We start from the raw sequence: 16,502 nt of genomic DNA, 5'->3' as shown, positions 1-16,502 counted from the left end.
GCCCCACAGCACTTACATACATATCTGTAATTTATTTATATTAATTTATTCAATCGTATTTATTGAGCGCTTACTGTGTGCAGAGCACTGTACTAAGCGCTTGGGAAGTACAAGTTGGCAACATATAGAGACAGTCCCTACCCAACAGCGGGCTCACAGTCTAGAAGGTTCTTCATCCTGGTTCTTCATCTTCAGTATTCTAAACACATCTTGCAGGGGCTCTCCCTTCTCAGCTCTCTTTTCTTCCCTGCAGGACTGGTTTAAAAGATTTTCACCCCCATTGGTATGGGACGACCACTCTCGCCACCCTCAAAGCCTTATTAAAAGCACATCTCTGCTAATAGGCCTTCCCCAGCTAAGCCCTCATTTCCTCTTCTCCCACTCCCTTCTGCATCACCCTTGCAATTGGATTTGGAGCCTTTATTCACCCCACCCTCAGCCCCACAGCACTTACATACATATCTGTAATTTATTTATATGAATGTCAGTCTCCCGCTCCAGATCGTAAGCTCGTTGTGGTTAGCAAACGTGTCTACAAACTCTATTATATTGAACTTTCCCAAGTGCTTAGTAGCAGACTCTGACCACAGTAAGCACTCGATAAATGCCATTGATTGATTGATAAAAGACGTCACTTAGCTTCAGCATCACTACCACGTCCCTCTCAGAAAACGAGCTCTCAGGAGAGATGATCGTGACTTTTCAACTGAGTAAGGGAGAGACAAAAAACCCAAAACGAGCAAATGGATCTTCAAGACTGCAGAAGCCAGGGATGAGCTGCAGATCTCAAGAATCCCAGACGACGACCTGAGCTTTAGCAGTTGAATTTCCTTCTTCCAGACCCTTCAGTCAGTGGTAAGGCACGTTCCTCGGAGTAGTAGCCGCACCAGCATTTATCCATTCATTCAATCGTATTTATTGAGGCTTACGGTGTGCACAGCACTGTACTAAGCGCTTGGGAAGTACAAGTTGGCAACATATAGAGACGGTCCCTACCCAACAGCGAGCTCCCAGTCTAGAAGGGGGAGACAGACAACAAAACAAAACATGTGGACGGGTGTCAAGTCGACAGAACAAACAGAATTAAAGCTAGATGCACATCACTGACAAAATAAATAGAATATTAAATATGTACAAGTAAAATAGAGTAATAAATCTGTACAAACATATATACAGGTGCTGTGGGGAGGGGAAGGAGGTAGGGCGGCGTTGCTGTCAGAGTCTGATTAACTTTAGTACCACAGAAGTTATCTGGAGCCCCAGCCTGTACAAAAATCATATTTAAATAACCCCGACAGAGAATTAATGAAAATTTTGGGAGGAAAAAAAAATCAGATGCAAAAGGGAGAAGCAGCATGGTCTAGTGGAAAAACCCTGAGGCCTGGAAATCAGGTTCTAATCCTGACTTTGCACCTTGCCTGCTGTGGGAACTTGGGCAAATCACTGAACTTCTCATCGCCCCAGTTTCCTCATTTGTAAAATGGGGATTAAATACCCGTCTCCTCTCCCATTCCACACTGAGCCTGCAAGTCCCCCTGTGGGAGAGGAACGGTATTTGATCATTTTTCTTGTAGCGATCCCAACGCTTAGTACAACACTTGGCATATAGCAAACACTTAAAAACAATTATTTCATTTGGAGGGGTCACTAAAATAAACCCCCATTTCAGAGCTCTGGACACTCACTCCCATAGCCCTTGTGAACCTGTCCTTGTCCTTATACTCTGTAATTTCCCTTATCTTAATAATAATAATAATAATGATAATAATGGCACTTATTAAGCGCTTACTATGTGCAAAGCACTGTTCTAAGCGCTGGAGAGGTTACAAGGTGATCAGGTTGTCCCACAGCCTGTTCTCCCTCCAACTTAGACTGTGGGACCTCATTATCTTTTACTACCTCAATGCATAGCACATAGCATGCACTTAAATACCACAGTTATTATTATTATCTCCTCACCCAACCCTGGCCAGGTTTAGTTTCTCCCATCCAACCGAGGCTGTTGCGCTCGTTGGGATGGAGGAGTCGGGGAGGGGGTTCTTCTTGCAGTGTGAGTCCCTTGTAGCTGTGAAACATGAATTTTGTTTCTGCTGGGCTTGCCTGCATACCTAGTGCGGATGGTTGTACCCAGCGGCTCAGTAAATACCCTCACTGTTCCCTCCTGGGCCAGGGAAAGGATTTAAAAAGAGACTTCGGAAAAACCAGTATTAGGCACTTGCTCCCTCTCATTAATAATAATACTAGTGGTACTTACTGTGTGCCAAGCACTGTTCTGAGAACTGGGATAAATACAAGGTAATTGGGTCAGACGCGGTCCCGGTCCCACGTGGGGCTCACCGTCTTAATCCCCATTTTAGAGACAAGGTAATTGAGGTACAGAGAAGTAAAGTGACTTGCCCAAGGTCACAGCAGAAAGGTGGCGGAGCTGGGATTAAAACCTACATCCTCTGAATTCCAGGCCTGTGCTCTTTCCACTAGGGTCATGCTGCTTCTTAATGAGTAGGGACCGCAAGTTTGTTATGGGCAGGGAACATGTCTGCTAATTTTGTTGTATTTGTACTCTCCCAAATGGTTAGGACAGTGCCCTGCATATAGTAAGCACGCAGCAAATATGCTTGATTGATAAGGTATTTGTTTAGTAGCTACTCTGAGCTAAGCACTGGGGCAGATACAAGACAATCAGTACGGACACAATCCCCGTCCCATACTGGGTTCAGAATCTGAGATGGAGACAGAACAGGTATTTGATTTGAGAAGCAGAGTGGCTCAGTGGAAAGAGCCCGAGCTTTGGAGTCAGAGGTCATGGGTTCAAACCCTGGCTCCGCCAATTGTCAGCTGTGTGACTTTGGGCAAGTCACTTCACTTCTCTGTGCCTCAGTTACCTCACCTGTAAAGTGGGGATGAAGACTGTGAGCCCCCCGTGGGACAACCTGATCACCTTGTAACCTCCCCAGTGCTTAGAACACTGCTTTGCACATAGTAAGCACTTAATAAATGCCATCATTATTATTATTATTCCCATTTTGCAGACGAGGAAGACAACACTCTTAGTAACTTAGTAACTTGGTAACTCTAAGTAACCCATGAGACAAGAGCTGGAGCTGGGATAGAACCCAGGTCTTCCAACACTCAGCCCTGAGCCCTTTCCACTGGGCCACACTGTCTCTCGGGCACCATACCGGCCCATCTGCCATCCCAACTCCCGCTCTGCCACAGCAGACCAGGAAGCGGGAGATGGCGGGGGCAGAAGAAGCCCAAAGCAGGAAACAGCCAAGCCCAGTTTCACTCCACTGCCCCCACCCACCCTGGAAGCCCCATCTGCCTTGAATCTATTGAGAAACTGCTTTCCCATAAATCGTTCTGCTTCGTCACTGGACATGGGGTCGTGATGCCACTGCTGTGTGTGCCGTATGCACACATGTGGGTACACATAAACTCCTGTTAACTCTAACCCTTCTTCCCCAAAACACGAGAATGCAGCCTTGCTTCAACCCCAGATTAGAGCCGTGGGGAACTGTCGAGCTACTAGCTCTGCCCTGATTCGCCCTACCAGATTGGGAGGGCCAGTTCTCGTTAAAGACAAAGCAAAATAAAATCATTCCCACCAGCTCCACACCCTTTCACCTGTCTCCAAGTCCCCTTGCCAAGGGACAGTGTCCTTTCAGCAATCAGAAGGCCAGAGCAGGTTCCTGGAAATGTTTTTTCCCATTTTCAATCCAGTCTCTCATTTGAGTGCTCCCTGGTCTCTTTCAGGGTCAACCTAGTTTCCTCTAGACTCCAACACTCCCCACCTAGAACTTAAGACTAGTGATCGGGAACTACCTAGAAGTCAACCAACATTCCTCTGTCCTGTTTTCCTCTGTACTTTTGGCTTAGGCCTTGGGAGCTTCTAGTTCTTCTCTTGGGAAGAGAAATAAATACTGTTAAGTATTGTTATTATAACAGTATTTGTTAAGCATTGATGTGCCAAGCATAGCCCTAAGCACTGGAGTAGGTGTACTATAAGCAGATCTCACATAGTCCCTATCCCACAGGGGGATCAGTCTTTGAGGGAGGGGAAACAGTTATTTTAATCCCCTTTTTACAGATAAGGAAAGTGAGGCACTAAATTAAATGACTGGTTTAAGGTCACAGCAACCAAACAGTGAAGCTGGGATTAGAACCTAGGTCTCTGGATCCCCAGGCTCTCTCCACTAGGCCATGACTCACTTCCACATCCCAACTGTCATTTTAGGGAATTTAAGTGCTTATTATGTGCCAGACACTTAACTAAGCACTGGAGTAGATACAAGCTCATCAGGTTGGATGCAGTCTCTGTCCCACATAAGGCTCCAGTCTTAATCTCCAATAATCCCCAGAGAAGTGAAGTGACTTGCCCAAGGGTACATAACAGACAGGTGATGGAGCCGGGATTAGAATCCAGGTCCTCCTGACTCCCATGCCTGTGCTCTATCCACTAGGCCACACTGTTCTCTTTCCTACTTGGGACCATACAGCTGGAAATAGAGCACAGGAATGGGTTTTGAAGACAAAAAGAAAGAGGGCGGGGGGAGAATAGAAGAGAGACAGTCTACCCCTGAAGAGCAGGGTTAAGCAGTTCATTTACAAAGCTCCTTTATTTGAAGAAGCTCAAAAAATACCCTCTCCCTCAATGTCCCCTTAAAGTCAAAATGATGTGTCCCATTTCCCGGAGGGAGGGAAACCGAGGAGCAGAGAGGTTGTGTGGTTTGCTCAAGGTCATGAAGAAAACCAGCAGCAGGTCCAGATTTCCTGGTCAAGGTTTTGACATGGCTCTTCTCTAGGCATATACTCTCCCAAGAGCTTAGTACAGTGCTCTGCACACAGTAAGCATTCAATAAACACGATTGATAATGAAGTGGAATGGCCTAAAAAAAAAAGAGTACAGAACTGCCAGTCAGGAGACCTGGGTTCTAATCCCAACTCCACCACGTGACTTTGAGTGAGTCGCTTCGCTTTCCGGCGGCTCAATTTCCTCATCTGTAAAATGGGGGCTCAATCGCTGTTCTCCTTCTCCCTCCGACTGTGAACTCCACGTCGGACGGGGAACGCGTCCGAGCTGATCACCTTGCATCTACCCCAGTGCTGGACACCCAGTCGGCGCTTAACGGATCCCAGAATTATTATTAATGAAGACTTCCTTTAAAAGCTTTTCAAGTCCTTCTGATTGAAAACCTGATCCCTGCCTGGTTCCAGTTGAACCGGCTTCTGTGGCTTAACAGGGGACGAAGGAATGGTCTGTAAGTCCCCTTGGACCCGGGCACAGGGGCTTACCTGGACCACCTGAGTCGTCAGGTCACAGGTGTCCAGCCAGTCGCTGAACCTCGGGTAGCTGTTGAGTTCTGCCGTCCTCTCCCTGGGAGACACGCTGAGCTTGCACTGCCGCTGCTTGCTAATGTACCGAACGAGTTTGGCCTGTTGGAAAATCCAGAGAGCGGAACGTTTAGCCGGGGGGCTTGCTCCTGAGGGCTGGCCCAGAGCCCTCAGCCCGCCCCCGGAGACAGAGGGGGAACCCTGGCCCCTGGGTCCCGCCCGGATTTCGTCCCCGTCCTGGACGAGGGGAATGAGGAGAGGGAAACACAGTGTGGGCTAGTGGAAAGAGCATGGGCCTGGGTTCTAATCCCAGTTCGACCACTTGTCTGCTGTGTGACCTTGGGCAAGTCACTTCACATCTGATGGGATTGACACCTATCTGCTTGCTTTGTTTTATTTATTTATTTATTTATTTATTTATTTTGCTTGTACATATCTATTCTATTTATTTTATTATTTTTATTTTATTTTATTATTATTATTTTATTATTTATTTATTTATTTATTTGTTATTTATTTATTTATTTTACTTGTACATATCTATTCTATTTATTTTATTTTGTTAGTATGTTTGGGTTTGCCCTCTGTCTCCCCCTTTTAGACTGTGAGCCCAATGTTGGGTAGGGACTGTCTCTATATGTTGCCAATTTGTACTTCCCAAGCGCTTAGTACAGTGCTCTGCACATAGTAAGCACTCAATAAATATGATTGATTGATTGATTGATTTTCTGTCTCCCCCTTCTAGACTGTGAGCCCGTTGTTGGGTAGGGACCGTCTCTATATGTTACCGATTTGTACTTCCCAAGCGCTTAGTACAGTGCCCTGCACACAGTAAGTGCTCAATAAATATGACTGACTGAATGAATTCACTTATCTGGGCCTCAGTTACCTCATCTGTAAAATGGGGATTAAGACTGAGCCATATTTGGGACAGAGACTGTCTCCAATATTCATTCATTCAATCGTATTTATTGAGCGCTTACTGTGTGCAGAGCATCATCATGATCATCAATTGTATTTATTGCGCACTTACTGTGTGCAGAGCACTGTACTAAGCGCTTGGGAAGTACAATTTGGCAACATATAGAGACAGTCCCAACCCAATAGTGGGCTCACAGTCTAAAAGCACTGTACTAAGCGCTTGGGAAGTACAAGTCGGCAACATATAGAGAGGGTCCCTACCCAACAACGGGCTCACAGTCTAGAAGGGACAGACAATATGACCACCTTGTATCTACCCCAATGACTGGAATATCGTAAGCACTAAATACAATTTAAAAACAAAACAAAATAAAACACAAAGTTGAGCACTATTCCAATCCTAACAGTGCCACTTGCAGCCTCTGGCAAATTTCATATTTTCGTTCAGCTTCACAGCGTCACAAGTGGATTAGTTATTAGTCGGCGGGAGCCCTGGGACACTGCAAGAATCAAAGGCGCCCGGAGAGAGTGACAGCAGAGAGTAGCGGGACCCTCACCCCAGTGACCTCTCAGGGGGTCTCTGCAGCCCCCCGTCCACCAAGACTTCTGTCCCCAAGAGGCACAGCTGCCGGCATCATTTCTCGCTAACCCAAACTAGCTTGTCTCCAACCTCGCTCTGGCGAGAGGCAGGCGGAGAAGGAGGGAGAAGGGAAGGAGGGATAGGAGAGAGCCACCGTAAGTACTCTGCATCTTTAACTTTTAAAATAGTATTTGAATATTGCAGCAGCCCTGGGCCCCTGCCTCCCAACTGGCTAGGAAGATCCCTGCGGTGACGACCCCTGGCTTCCTCAATTGCAGTGGAATTGGTCTTATTCAACCAATCAACCGCAACCCGCTTCCCTCGGGTAGCTCAATAAATACTAGGAGTAGAAGTAGTAGTAGTAGCAGCAGCAGCAGATGTAATAGTAGTAATATTAATAGTAATGTAGTATTAATAGTATTAACTAGTATTAATAGTAACAGACGTAATAGTAGTAATCAATCAATCGTATTTATTGAGCGCTTACTGTGTGCAGAGCACTGTACTAAGCGCTTGGGAAGTACAAGTTGGCAACATATAGAGACAGTCCCTACCCAACAGTGGGCTCACAGTCTAATAGTCTCATAGTCACAGTAGTAATATGTAATAAAGAAGCAGCATAGCTCAGTGGAAAGAGCCTGGGCTCTGGAGTCAGAGGGTCATATCCCGACTCCGCCACTTGTCAGCTGTGTGACTTCGGGCAAGTCACTTCACTTCTCTGTGCCTCAGTTACCTCATCTGTAAAATGGGGATGAAGACTGTGAGCCCCCCGTGGGACAACCTGATCACCTTGTAACCTCCCCAGCGCTTAGAACAGTGCTTTGCACATAGTAAGCGCTTAATAAATGCCATCCTTATTAGTAGTTGTAGTAGTTCTTTCAACAGATCTACTAAAACTCAGCCCGCACACTTTGCTCCTTTAAACACCAATCTACTCTCTGTATCATAACCTCATCTAACCCACTGCTGACCCCTTGGTCATCTCCTCCCTCAGGCCTGAGACTCCCTACCCCTTTATGTCTATCAGTCCACCCTTCTCCCTAGCTTCAAAGCCCTCCTCAAATCACATGGCCTCCAAGAGGCCTCCCCCAACTAAGCTCTTGATCTCCTTTATCTGCCCTCCCCTCTGCATTAACTCTGAACTTGGCGGTATACCCCTTAATAACTTTGATGCTCAGCCCGGCCCCACAGTATTTATGTAAGTATTCTTAAACTCTATTTCCCCCTATCCCTAATCGATTTTAAAGTCTGTCTTCCCCTGCAGACTATAAAGTTCCTGTGGGCGGGGAGCGCATCTTCATTGAAGCAGCGTGGCTTAGCGGAAAGAGCGCAGGCTTGGGAGTCAGAGGCCGTGGCTTCGAAACCGGCTGCGCCACTTGTCGGCTAGGTGACTCTGGGCAAGTCACTCAACTTCTCTGTGTCTCAGTTACCTCATCTGTAAAATGGGGATTAAGACAGAGCCACACGTGAGACGACAACTTAATTAGAACAGTGCTTGACACATACTAAGCTTTTCTTTTGAGAAGCAGCATGGCATAGTAGATAGAGCACAGGCCTAAGAGTCAGTAGGTCATGGGTTCTTATCTTGGCTCTGCCACTTGCCTGCTGTGTGACCTTGGGCAAGTCACTTCACTTCTCTGGGCCTCAGTTACCTCATCTGTAAAATGGGGAACGAGGCTGTGAGCCCCACGTGGGTCAGAGACCGTGTCCAACCCAATTTGCTTGTATCCATCCCAGTGCTTAGTACAGTGCCTGACACACAGTAAAATACCATTATTATGAATTATTTTTGCCCACTGTTCAATGGACTCCAATTCCCGTTTTTACTGACCAGCACTATACTGACCCAGTGAAGCAGCATGGCTCAGTGGAAAGAGCCTGGGCTTGGGAGTCAGAGGTCATGGGTTCAAATCCCGGCTCTGCCAATTGTCAGCTGTGTGATTTTGGGCAAGTCACTTAACTTCTCTGTGCCTCAGTTACCTCATCTGTAAAATGGGGATTAAGACTGGGAGCCCCACGTGGGACAACCTGATCACCTTGTACCCTCCCCAACGCTTAAAACAGTGCTTTGCACATAGTAAGTGCTTAACAAATGCCATCATAATTATTATTATTAACTACATAGGCAATATTGACCAGCATGAACCTTGCCCAGATACATGCCCAAGGAGAAAACTTTTTTTAACTTCACTCCAATGTTCAAAGCTTTAACAATGTCCTGCTAAGGTACCAACATAGCCTATTTTGGGTAACAGGCTAAATTCAATGTTCTTTATTGTAATGTCACGAAGACACTGAATATCATTTCCCTAGGTCTACTGAATGCAAGAACTCGATTTTGTCACGCTTACCAAATGTGACATCCCCACTGTACAGGCACCAGCTTCAAAGACTCTGGATAAGCAGTCTCCTTCCAGCCATTTAGTCTACCCAGTCTCCTATTCCACAAAAATCTGTCAATAAGCTAAAAGCTGCTGGCCCTGGGGCGGGGTGAGATCAGACACGTAATTAAAACAAAAAACAAACACGCATTCCATTCTGGGTCCACTTTGATGTTAACCTCCTGCAGTTTCCGTTGGAAACATTTTCTGTCCCTAAGTTTGTGTCACCACACTTGGGCTTCATACCTTGGACCGGCCCTGGAGAGACAGAGTCCGCTTCACCACCGGTTACAGGCTTTATCTGTGTCATCATCAATCGTATTTATTGAGCACTTACTATGTGCAGAGCACTGTACTAAGCGCTTGGGAAGTACAAATTGGCAACATATAGAGACAGTCCCTACCCAACAGTGGGCTCACAGTCTAAAAGGGGGAGACAGAGAACAAAACCAAACATACTAACAAAATAAAATAAATAGAATAGATATGTACAAGTAAAATAAATAGAGTAATAAATATGTACAAACATATATACATATATACAGGTGCTGTGGGGAAGGGAAGGAGGTAAGATGTGGGGGATGGAGAGGGGGATGAGGGGGAGAGGAAGGAAGGGGCTCAGTCTGGGAAGGCCTCGGTGTCGGATAGGTCTCTGCTGCAAGATGGCAATGACTTGTTCTGAGCTCCGTAACTCACCACTCACCAGGGAATGGGTCTACCAACTCTGTTGCAGTCTACCTGCCCAAGACCTTAGTAGTGCAATGCACATGGGAAGCACTCAAATACAACTGATGGATGGATGGATGGATGGATGGATGGATCGACTGATTTGGGACCATAAGAAACGCCACCCCCGGGGTCAACCAGTCACCATCCAAGTATCCCGTCTGTGACGGTGGCTTGGCCATGCTTGGAGGAAGTTGCGATCACTGTCCTCCTTGACATCCATCCTAAAGGTTACGGACTGTTGACGTCACTAAAATTTCCCCCCTACACCCCCAGGTTGCCAAACCCTGCTTGGAATGACTGAGGCTTTCTGCTTGCACAACTTCCTGTGGAAACAAATTCCATATGCTTCCATCTAGACCACCAACCCCATCACCATTTTGGTGAACAAATATTTCACTTTTGGTTCATCTTGAGCCACCCACCTGTAAGCTTCAGTGGTTATCCCACCTGGCCCTCCTGCGGGATTTGGTGAACAATTCTGTGTTCACCTGGTCCACACCTTTCATGACTGAGTAGGCTATGATCATGTCGTCTTCCGGTCTGCCATCCTTTAAGGTTCTTCACGGCAGACTCGTTCACTGGGCTTTCCAGTTTTTTAACAGATGGCCTTTGTTGAACTCCCTTCCCCTGCCAGTTAGCCAGGTAGGCTTTGTTTGGCCATCTGGTTAGCTTATTCTGTGCCCCCCATTGTATTTGGGCTTTTAAAAGAGTGTTTCTGATAACCACAAGACACATCATGGCATAGTGGATAGAACACAGGAGCCAGAAGGTCATGAGTTCTAATCCCTTATCCGCCACTTTGTTGTGACACCTTGGGCAAGTCACTTCACTTCTCTGTGCCTCAATTCCCTCATCTGCAAAATGGGGATTGAGACTGTGAGCCCCACCTGGGACAGGGACTGTGTCCAAGTCTATTTGCTGGTATCCATCCTAGCACTTAGTACAGTGCCTGGCGCAAAGTAAGCTTAACAAATCCCATTATTATTATTATTATTATTGTTATTGTTATTATTCCCCAACCTCCCTCAGACACTTCCCCATCCCTAGGACTTTCAAATCAAATGGACCGTGCCCAGGGCCCTCCCTGGGCGTGGTCTCTGGCAAAAGAGGGAGGCCCAAAGCCACTGAAGTGCTTAGTACAGTGCTCTGCACACAGTAAGCGCTCAATAAATACGACTGATTGATTGAAGTGGGTTTTTTTGACACACACACACACACACAAAAAAAAAAAAAAGAAGAAGAATCATACCTGCCTTCTGTTCAATTCTCTACGGTTGCCTCCTCTCCCACCCTCAACCTCCCCCGGAGGAATAAACCATGAAACTGTGATTTGACTGTAAATTACCCAGCGGTGGAACTATGCCAGTAATTTGCCTATATGTAGATACGCGGTTGCAGGTCCAGGACTTTCACGGCTGCCCACATAGAGCCTACCAACTGCTGGAATTTACCACCTCTCTGACAGAGGAGACAGGCAGCTCACGGTGGTTTCGTCTTCCCGCTTCTGCTAGTTGGGGGTACAACCCACCCCAGCCTGCCTGCCCGCCATCACCCAACTTCCCCCTTCACATCTGTCTGCAGCTTAGAGGGACCAGTGCAAGTGCGGCACAACTCTCACAGACCCAGAGCCCCGCAGGACCTCCCCCTCCACCCCAAGAAGCAGCATAGTCTAATGGAAGGCGCATGTGTCTGGGAGTTGGAAGACACAGGTTGGAAACTCCACTCTGTCATTTGTCTTCTGCGTGAACTTGGGCAAGTCATTTCATTTCTCTGGGCCTCAGTTTCCTCATCTGCCAAATTCATTCATTCATTCAATCGTATTTATTGAGTGCTTACTGTGTGCAGAGCACTGTACTAAGTGCTTGGGAAGTACAAGTTGGCAACATATAGAGACGGTCCCTACCCAACAGCGGGCTCACAGTCTAGAAGGGGGAGACAGACAACAAAACAAAACATATTAACAAAATAAAATAAATAGAATAAATATGTACACATAAAACAGAGTAATAAATACATACAAACATATATACAGGTGCTGTGGGGAAGGGAAGGAGGTAAGGCGGGGGGGTGTGGGGATCCAATGCCTGTTCTCCCTCCCCATTAGACTGTGAGCCCCCTGAGGGACACGGGCTGTGTCCAATCTGATTTTCTTGTACCTATCACCAATGACGCTTGGCACAAGGCAGGCACTTAATAATAATCGCGGTATTCGTTATTAGACCGATATGAAGCCCAGACCCTCAACATTATCTGTACGGCCCCCTCCCCACTCCTGCATCCCTTCTCTTGGGACCCCCACCCTCCCCTGCCACAGAACCCAGGACAGACATTCATTGTTCTGAGAGATGATAACCTGTAACCTCATTCGGCTGGAACTAAGAACAGCATAGATAAAGCACCAGAGATACGCAATATCAACATTACTCACTGGTTAGTATGTCCTGTAACAAGAAAGGTTTTGATAACCTGACAGCTATGATCTCCGCGAAACTCATAAAACTTGGATGCAGAAATGAGTCAGAGACATCAGCCTTCCCCCAGCGGCAAGCATGACTGCAGAGTTCGATTTTGCAAGTGGAAGCAGACTTCTCTCATCACGCCCTCGGCACAGGAGAGCAACCGAAGAGCTTGTAAATCGCCTTTCCTCTTCAGCAGAGAACCGCCTAGCGACTCTTTCTCAGGGACTTCAGTGGAGGAGGGTGGACGTATCAAAGATGCACTGACAAGACCTAACCATTAGCCACTTAATTTTTTCTTTAACCGCAAAACCACAAAACCATTTCTCCTGAACAGAAATGTGAGAAGTGAGGAAGACAAACAGTAGAGTCCCAAAGGTTGGGTAGAGCTATGTTTACACAGCCCTGGATCATAAATAAAAATATTCAATTTTCTTCTCTCCCTCCTATTTGACCTCCCGCCCCTAAAGTGATTAAAACAAAATCCACTGTGTATTGATAACAGAGGCTTTATTCCACTGTGCACAGAAGACATCCTATAAATCCTTCTGTTATTTTCATAGTAGCCTTGTAAAGTTAATCAGGAATCATACTCATTGAGTGCTTACTAGGTGCAAAACACTGTGCTCTCTCAAGAACTTAGTAGAATACAACAGAATTATGTCCCCTGCCCTTAATGAACTTACAGTCTAGAGTGGGAGACCAACATTAATATCAATAAATAGTTTATACTATACAATTTAAAGATATGTACATAGGTTTTGTGGGGTTGGAGCAAATAGCAAGTGCTCAAAGGTCACAGATTGAAGTGCATATATGATGCAGAAGGGAGAGTGAGCCAGGGAAAAGAGGACTTAATCGTGGAAGGCCTCTTGGAGGAGATGTGACCCTAATAATGCTTTGAAGGTGGAGAGAGCGATATAAAGGGGTAGGGAGATTCAGGCTAGGGGGAGGCCTTAGGCGAATCACTTGTCTTTGGGAGAACTGGGTTTCTTCATCTATAAAATGGAGATTAGATGCCTGTTCTGCCTCCCCCTCAGACTGTGAAAGCCATGTGGGACAGGGAATGTGTCTGACTTCTTTTTTTTTTTAGTGTATTTGTTAAGCACTTACTATGGGCCAGGTATTGTCTAATCACTAGGGTAGATAATAATAATGATGCCATTTGTTAAGCGCTTACTATGTTCTAAGCACTGGGGAGGTTACAAGGTGATCAAGTTGTCCCACATGGGGCTCACAGTCTTAATCCCCATTATACATATGAGGTAATTAAGGCACAGAGAAGAAGTGACTTGCCCAAGGTCACACAGCAGACAAATGGTGGAGATGGGACTTGACCCCAAGTATGACTCCCATGCTGCTCATTGTGGGCAGGGAATGTGTCTGTTATATTGTAACCCGGCTCTGCCACTTGTCTGCTGTGTGACCTTGGGCAAGTCACTTAACTTCTCTGAGCCTCAGTTCCCTCATCTGTAAAACGGGGATTAAGACTGTGAACCCCACGTGGGACAACTTGATCACCTTGTAACCTCCACAGTGCTTAGAACGTAGTAAGCACTTAACAAATGGCATCATTATTATTATTACTCTCCCAAGTGCTTACTACAGTGCTCTGCACACAGCAAGTGCTCAAATACCACTGACTGATTGCGGGATTATCTTGCATTAACCTCAGTGCTTAGCACAGTGCTTGACATATAGAAGTGCTTAAGCAGCACAATTATCATTATTCTAAGCGGTGGTCTGGACTCCCAGTGCTTAAGATTTTAGGTGGCACTAACTGACCCCTTTCTTCTCAGTGGGTTCCTACCAATCCCGTATCCTCAATACCATTGCTGGAGAACTGGGTCAATATCAGTTGGAGGGTGAAACCAAATGATGAAAGTCAGAGCTTTTCACAGAACCACACTTTGGCTGGAAAAGCTACCACAGAACAGGCTGCAACCTAATTGGACATTTGCAAACCCATTTTTCCTCCTCCTGAGCTCATTCAATGACATTTATTGAGCACCTGCTTCGTGCAGAGCACTGGACTGGGTGCTTGGGAGCACACCGTGACGACAGCAGACCCGATCCCCACCCTCAAGAATTGTACAGCCTAATGGGGGAGAGAGGCAGACAGAAAGAGGAAACATTCAGTGGGAACAGGAGGAAAATACTGTGAGAACAGAACAAAAATTTATTTCCACTACAAGAGGAAGCACTTGGTTCAGTGCACTGCACAAAGTAAGGGCTCAACAGATACAGCACTGAGTGAATGATTGAAGTCTTGATCTGAACATGTTCACTCATGGGTGGCCACTATCTTAAAAGCCCAGGTCCAGTCAGTCTATCTTACTCGAGCGCTTAACTGTGTGCAGAGCACTGTACTAGGCACTTAGGAGAGTAAAATATAACCATTAAACAGGCACATTCCCTGCCTGTTACAAGCTTACAGCTGCAGCCTGGCAATCCAAACCAAGAACTGCCATATGCATGAGGGACTCCCCTCACATCTCGACTTGCTTCCCATCAATGGGTGCCTGGAAGCCCATCGCTGCTGATTCTTGGAACACCCCTGCCCCAAATCCAAATGTCCCCAGTTGCTATCAGACTCTCAACTCCAATCCGCTGCTCTACTAGAAGTTGGAGGTCGTGACTCCAGGAGTTCAGCGGTTGCCTCCCATTCAAGTTGCCCCATTAAGCCACGGGGCTTTAACTTGCTTGTCTGGTGTGCGGTCATGGCTCTTGGCACTCTTAAAGCCAATAGCTTTCCAATCCAAAACCTAAGAGGGTGATCTGTGTGCTCCACCGCTAAAAAGCATGACTTAAGCCTTTGTGGAGACGCCAAAGCAGCCCACATCCTAGACCAGGGTGGCCAATGATTTCAGCCCAAGGGCTCAATGACTTACTTGGCGCAAGGCCACTGAGACGTAGCGTGGCCTGGGATTCAGAAGGGCCTGGCTTCTAATGCCGGCTCCGCCACTTGTCTGCTGGTGACCTTGGGCAAGTCACTTCACTCCCCTGTGGCTCAGTTACCTCATCTGAAAAATGAGGATTAAAAGTCTGAGAGCCCCCGTGGGACAGGAACTGTGTCCAACCTGAATAACTTGTATATACCCCAGCTCACAGTAATCACTTAAATAATAATACAAAAACAGGCTGTCGAGGGCTGCAGATGTCCTAGTGATGAACAGAGGAGCAATAGAGGAGCAAAGAGGTGACAATGTCTTTGGTTCCATTGGCAGCACTCCCACTTAGGTGGCCGGTAACAATAATGATGGCATTTGTTAAGCGTTTACTAAGTGCAAAGCACTGTTCTGAGCACTGGGGAGGTTACAAGGTGATCAGGTTGCCCCATGGGGGGCTCACAGTTTTAATCCCCATTTTCCAGATGAGGTAACTGAGGCCCAGAGAAGTTAAGTGACTTGCCCAAAGTCACACAGCTGACAATTGGCGGAGCCGGGGTTTGAACCCATGACCTCTGACTCCAAAGCTCGGGCTCTTTCCATTGAGCCACGCTGCTTCTCTGGCTGGTCATCCAGCCAGATGATACCAGACCGTCCAGTTTTCAGCGTGGTACAGGCATTTCACCAGACGCCGTGATGTCTGGTATTTTTATTTTAAATTCCCAGTCTCTCTACGTCCCATCTCTCGACCCCACCCCCCCCGGCCTCTGAGTTTCACAGCTTGCAAGCGGCACCTGTGTTCACAGGGACCTGGGAGGGGACGACCTCCCGGCCCTGCCCCGGAAAATCGCTCTAGATTCAGGTGGAATTAGACTTCCCCCAAATCTTTCTGGATAGTATCCTATCCATGCCAGCTATCCTTAAGTGCCAGAGCGAATGGTGTCTGTGCAGGGAGGAGGAGGAGAAGCTCAATCAGGCCTGATTTCACGAAGGAGATGATGAATACAATGATTTCATTATTCCCCCACTCAGAAACCTGAGGGCTTGGTGGGGTGGTGGTGGGTGGGGGGCTCCCATTTCAGACCAGCCACTTGATCTGTCTGGGCTGCTGGGACCAACGAACTGTTTGAGTTCCAAACTGGGCTCTGAAACGTTCCCAGGAGCAATAGCACACAATTCTCGTTCTTTAAGCAGTCAGAGCTTCACTGAGGCCTTC

General features: G+C 46.8%; 1 protein-coding gene across 4 annotated transcripts in view; it reads right to left on the bottom strand.

The window, feature by feature from the left end:
• The window catches only part of KSR1 (kinase suppressor of ras 1), a 162,320-nt gene that overhangs the window by 74,384 nt on the left and 71,434 nt on the right, over positions 1 to 16,502 (bottom strand). For 2 of the 4 annotated variants that reach the window (XM_038758760.1, XM_038758759.1), the window contains exon 2: positions 5,293 to 5,433. The gene's annotated coding sequence lies outside the window, so the exon portion shown is untranslated. Of the gene's footprint in view, positions 1 to 5,292; positions 5,434 to 16,502 lie in introns of those variants that run through there. The other 2 variants (XM_038758758.1, XM_038758757.1) reach the window with 1 other exon arrangement.

Source organism: Tachyglossus aculeatus, chromosome 17, assembly GCF_015852505.1.
Source record: "Tachyglossus aculeatus isolate mTacAcu1 chromosome 17, mTacAcu1.pri, whole genome shotgun sequence".
Classification (NCBI taxonomy): domain Eukaryota; kingdom Metazoa; phylum Chordata; class Mammalia; order Monotremata; family Tachyglossidae; genus Tachyglossus; species Tachyglossus aculeatus.
Note: the sequence above shows the minus strand (reverse complement) of the source record. Positions and strands in the feature narration are given on the sequence as shown.